Here is a 5945-nt window from a genome sequence, read left to right on the forward strand (position 1 = left end):
CTTAGAAACCTTGTCTGTTTTCCAAAATCTCTGAACACATCAAACTTCAAAAAGATGGATTATTTCCAAAATTTGGGAGATTCTTTGCCTTCTCAGCTATGTCTTCATATAGCTCCTGAATCATTACAATATATGTATGTATGTATGTGTATATATATTCACTTCTGATGGCATTGATTTTTCCTAGCTTTTTTTTACTACCTATAACAATTTTGGTGATATAATTGGTGTCTTCTTATTTTCCTGGTTTGAATACTTGGCATTAAAAAAAATACCTATATGTTCTAAGCTGCCCATTACATCACTCAAGCTCTTCCTTCCTCTTTCTGTTTCTTCACATTCCTTGAATTTTCTCTCCTGAATCTCTATCACAAAATTCTCCCCAAATTTTGTAGATCAAATCTGAAAAGAAGAGAATATTCAGACAAATAATGAAACTTGAAAAAAACACATTTAGCTTATTATTTTCGAACATAATAATGAAATGTTTATCACAGAATGTTTGTCTTGCACGTTTTTTAAGATTCTAGTGAGCATGGTGGCTTTTAGCTACAACGATGTTATATTTTGTTTAAAATGTCCCCAGAATATAAACTCATATGAGTTTTTCCTTAAAAAAAAACTTTGATTATGTTTTAAACTTATAGAATTAGCATATGTTTTGTATTCAACAACAATGTGATCTTCTGAAATATCCTAACATCATTTTTCTGACTTAACAAAAACAAATTTCAGGGACGGGGCAAAGATGGCATCATAGAAACAGCATTTCTGTGGGACTCCCGCTTCCACCTCCTCCAATACATGCAAAAAATGACTCCAAAGAAACTGTTGAGCTACAGAATCCACAAAATGACAGAGAGAAGCTAGCATCCCACTGAAGACAGCCTGGGAGGGTGGAAGGAAGTGGTCCTGGGGTGTGTGGCCAGTTTGCCAGAGCTTGTGGAGGCTTCAGAGAGGGCAGCAAACTAATAGCTCTGGCAGCTGAGAAAACCCCAGCAATTTGGGACAAAGATCACCCCTCTGAAAGCAGAGTTCTATTGTGGCAAAAAGTTCAAAAGTCAAGTAATTGAGTAGCAACATGAGCAAGCAAAGGAAGCAAAACAAGAAGAGCAATCCGACTTTACGCTCCTATTTTGGGGACAAAAAAAGGATCAAAGCATGGAACAGGAGAAAGACAGCAAAATCAGAACTCTTGCACCAAAAGTGTCCAAGAAAAATGTAAACTGGTTACAGGGCATAGAGGAGCTTAAGAAGGATTTTGAAAACCAAATGAGAGAAGCAGAGGAAAAATTGGGAAGAGAAATGGGAATGATGAAAGAAAATTATGAAAAGATGATCAGAAAACTGACTGAAGAAAATAACACCTAAAAACATAGAGTAACTGAAGTGGAAAAAGAGGCTCAAAAAGACAGTGAGGGAGAAGAATGCCTTAAAAAGCTGAATTTGCCAGATTTAAATAGAACCTCAAAAGCACAATGAAGAGAGTCACTCCTTCACAATTAGACAGGAGCAAATGGAAGCTAGTGACTTTATAAGAAATCAAGATACTTTTAAGCAAATCCAAAGAAATGAAAAACTAGAAGGAATTTGAAATATCTCATTGGAAAAAAAAATCACCTGGAAAATAGATCCAGGAGAGATAATTTAAAAATCATCAGACTTCCTGAAAGCCATGAACAACAAAAAAAGAACCTAGAAATCATCCTTCAAGAAATTCTCAAGGAAAATTGCCCTGATGTTTTAGAACCAGAGGGTAAAGTAGAGGTTGAAAGAATCCACCAATCACCTTCTGAAAAACATCCCAAAGGCAAACTCCTAGGATTATTATTGCCAGTTTCCAAAATTCCCAGAACAAGGAGAAAATATTACAAGTATCCAGGAAGAAACAGTCTTAATATTGCAAAAACACAATTAAGATAACACAGGATCTGGCAGCTTCTTTATTGAGGGATCAAAGGGCTTGGAATATGATGTTGCAGAGATCAAAGAAGCTGGGATTAAACCAAGAATTACCTACCCAGAAAAACTGAATATCTTGTTTCAGGGGAAAATATGTTCATTCAATGAATAGAGGACTTTCACGTTTTCATGATGAAAAAAAAACAGAGTTGAATAGGAAATTTGACATTCAGATACAAGAAACAAGGGAAGCATGAAAAAGTAAACCGGGAAAAGAAATTATAAGAAACTTATCAAAGTGGAACAATTTACATACCCACATTAGAAAAAAAAAACTATAATTTTAACTTATGAAACTTTGCTCAGTCTGAGAAGAGTTGAAGAGAATGGAAATGAATATATTTATGCACATGTATGTATGCATATATGTATGTATGTATACATACACATAAATGTCTATATAGGAGGGTATATGAGCGTATGAATACATATATAACTGTGTGTATGTATGTGTACAAGTATATATAGACAGAATGCACAGCGCCAATTGAATAGGAAGGGACATTACTTAAAAGGGGAAATTACGAGGTGAGAGAGGAATATAATGAGAGGAGATGGGGAGATACAGAATGGGGTAAATTATCTTATATAGAAGAGTTAAGGGAAAACTGTTACAATAGAGGGGAAGAATAGGAAGGCAAAAGAGAATGAGTCAACCTTATTCTCATTGAACTTGCCTTAGGGAGGGAATTATGTGCACACTAAATAGCATAACTCATCCTACTGGAGAGTAGGGGGGAAGGTGATGAGAGGGGGGGGATTATGAAAGGGAGGGCAAGCTGCAGGGGGGGGAAGTTGGAAGCACCCACTTTTGAAAAGAGACAGGAGCAAAGTAGAGAATAGAAAACGTGGGGGTGGGATAGGATAGAGGGAAATATAGTCAGTCTTTCACAATATATCCACTATGGAAATGTTTTGCATAGCTACACATGTACTACGTATAGCTTATTTTCCCAGTAATGGTGGTTGATGAGGGAGGAAAGGAAAGTATCTGCATTTCAATGTTTTACAATTAAATGTCTAAATATATATATATATATATATATATATATATATATATTTTTCATATGTAACTTTTAAATAAGATATACAGGCATTGGAGCATAGAGATCCACCATGTTCTACTGGAATATCGGAGGGGGCATGGGGGAAGATATGGGAGAGACCAGATTGGTGGGAAGTGATATTCAGTAGGATAATTATTTTTGGATGGTGGGTAGGGGAAAAAAGGAGAGAATATTTGTAACTCAACATCTTGTAGAAATGAATGATGTAAAGTAAAAGTAAATATAAAATTAATTTTAAAAAAAGAATAGATAACATTGTACACATTAAAAAAATGCAAATTTCCAAAAACTTGTCATGTCATGATATAAGAATGGGAACAAAAGGGGAAAGTAATATGAGAAGGAAAAAAAAGAAAATAATATGCTTTAATTTGCATTTAGACAAGTTATTTTTTTTTCTGGATGTGGATAACATTTTCCATCATGAGTCTTTTGGAATTGTGTTAGATAATTTAATCGCTGAGAAAAACTAAGCTATCAAATTTAGTCATGACACACTGTTGCTATCACTATGTATAATGTTTTCCTGGTTATGCTCAATTCACTCAGCATCAGTTCATGAAAGTTTTTCCATGTATATCTTTTTCTATTAGTTCTTTCCACTATTGTTACCACTTGCACCAATTCAATCACTATATGTTCCATTTAGAACCATTATTTTGTCTTTAGTATATCTTCCATCAACCCATCAGCAAACTGCCTACTAAGACATTATTCACCCACTCTGAGTATACCTGGTCATTTAGCCTTTCAGGAAGTTCATTTTTGACAATATCTTTAAAGGTTCATGTCATTTTAGCTAAGTTAACAGAAATACATAATCAGTAGTATCAATGAAAATTGACAAGTTTCATTCACATAGACATCTATCAACTCAATCTGCCTGTGTGATTTATAACTGATTATTAGAGTACTTGATGGAATACAGCTAATTTGTAGATTAACTACAGTTTTAAATTATAAGGACATATTAATAAGAATAAGATTGCACAGGTTATACGACAACTCCAAAGGACTCATGATGGGAAAGGCTATCCACATCCAGAGAAAGATTGATGGAATTTGAGTGCAGATTGAAGCAAAATACTTACTCTCTCTTTTGTTTTGTTTTGTTCCTTTCTCATTATTCATTCTACTGCTTATAATCCTTCTTTACAACTTGACTAATGTTTAAGGTGAAGCTATTTGTAGAATTTATATCAGATTGCCTGCTGCCATGGGGGTATGGGTGGGGGAAGAGAGAGAGGGAGAGAAAATTTGGAACTCAAAATCTTGTGGAACTGAATATTGTAAATGAAAAGTACATAAATAACTATTTAAAAATAATAAGATTGCATTAGTTAGGAAAAACTTTCAAAGTTCAACAATATTTTAATTCTCATGTATAAAAGTATTATATTTAAAGTTATTTAGGAAGATGCTCACAAGGCAATGAATTTAACATGTAAAGAAAGAAAGGGAAAATGTTGGTACCCATTAGCGGTAGGAAGATATTTAAATTCTTAAAACATCAAGAGAATCTGGAAACTGTTTCATTCCATTCTATGTATGAGAGGGAAAATGGTCTAAATCTACCAAAGATAAAATTGTGAGTTTCACCAACTTACTTGGCCAATGGACCATCTTTACCTGGGAGAAGCTGAGCTTTTTCTTGCCAAGCAAATGGGCAAAAAAAGGGCAGGTTCAAAATTAGAAAGACCATTGAAGGTTGCAGCCTAGAAAGTTATTCACAGCTTTTCAGTCCATTAGGAACTTGGTATCTTTTCTGATTATTAGTGCAGTCTTTGGAAGATGTCATATAATTTTTTTAAATTCCAATTTAATAATTTTAATTTTACATAATAAACTGACCAATTTTCTCACAGTGGTGTACCTTTTTTTTGTTTGTTTTTAAGTTCAATTAATAAACTTTCTCTGATGACCACATCTTACAACAAAAAAGTGTGACCTAGGATAAGATGGTATACCAGTTTAGCTATATAGATAAATGGTTATGTCCTTGATCTTGTAATGAAACATAAATGTTCTAATCCCATGTTCATAAACTCTGAAATTCCTTTATCTGAATGTAATCTTTTTGTCTTTCCATTTTTTTTCCTCTGCCATACTAACTCTAACCTAGTTTTTGCCCTCACCATGATATTCAAATTCTGAACCTCTCAGTTCTTTTCTAGGCCATTACTCTTTCATTTCCTAAATTCTTTAATTCCCTTCTTGACCCCTTGGTGAATCTACAGAGCCCACTTTTTAGAAACTGCCTAGCTCACTAATACTTTTTTGATATTGTGTTGTCAATCTGCAATTTTCAATTATTCCCAATATGCATTGCTTTCTTGACTATTCATGTGTTATTGAAAATAGAGGGAATAACAAAAATATGTTAAATGTGTCCATTATACATTTATGTGCTATGTTCTCAATGGGGTCCTTATTCTAGCAAAACAAGGTTTTTTTTTAACTTCCCTAATCAATTATCTATGTACCCCAATACTGCAGATTTCCCAAAATTTCTCTACCCTCCTCAGACTGTACTTCCCCCTACATTTTTTCCTCATTTTGTGCTGAAAATTTTACCTCTTGTTACAATGAAAAAAATTGAGGCCATTCTACAAGGGTTTTTCTCCTATCTTCTTAAAACATTCATGTCTTCCTCAACCAAGTCCTTTTTTATCCATGTCCCACATGAAGGACTCACCTTTTTCATCACCAAGAAAAGACCTTTTATGCAAATATATCTGTTCCCATGCTACTTGAGTTCCTCTTCTATTTTTCATTATCTTACTAGTCTCTCATCCTTTTCTGTTTAATTGTTATTTTAATGATAGCTGCAAATGTGTCTCCCCAATCCTTAAAAACCCTCACTTAATCTTTCCATGGCTATTAATTATTGTCCTATATTTCTTCTTCATTTTCTGG

This window comes from Petaurus breviceps, unplaced genomic scaffold (assembly GCF_028583685.1).
Source record: "Petaurus breviceps papuanus isolate PSGF00001 unplaced genomic scaffold, PetGlider_PUasm1.0 47, whole genome shotgun sequence".
Classification (NCBI taxonomy): domain Eukaryota; kingdom Metazoa; phylum Chordata; class Mammalia; order Diprotodontia; family Petauridae; genus Petaurus; species Petaurus breviceps.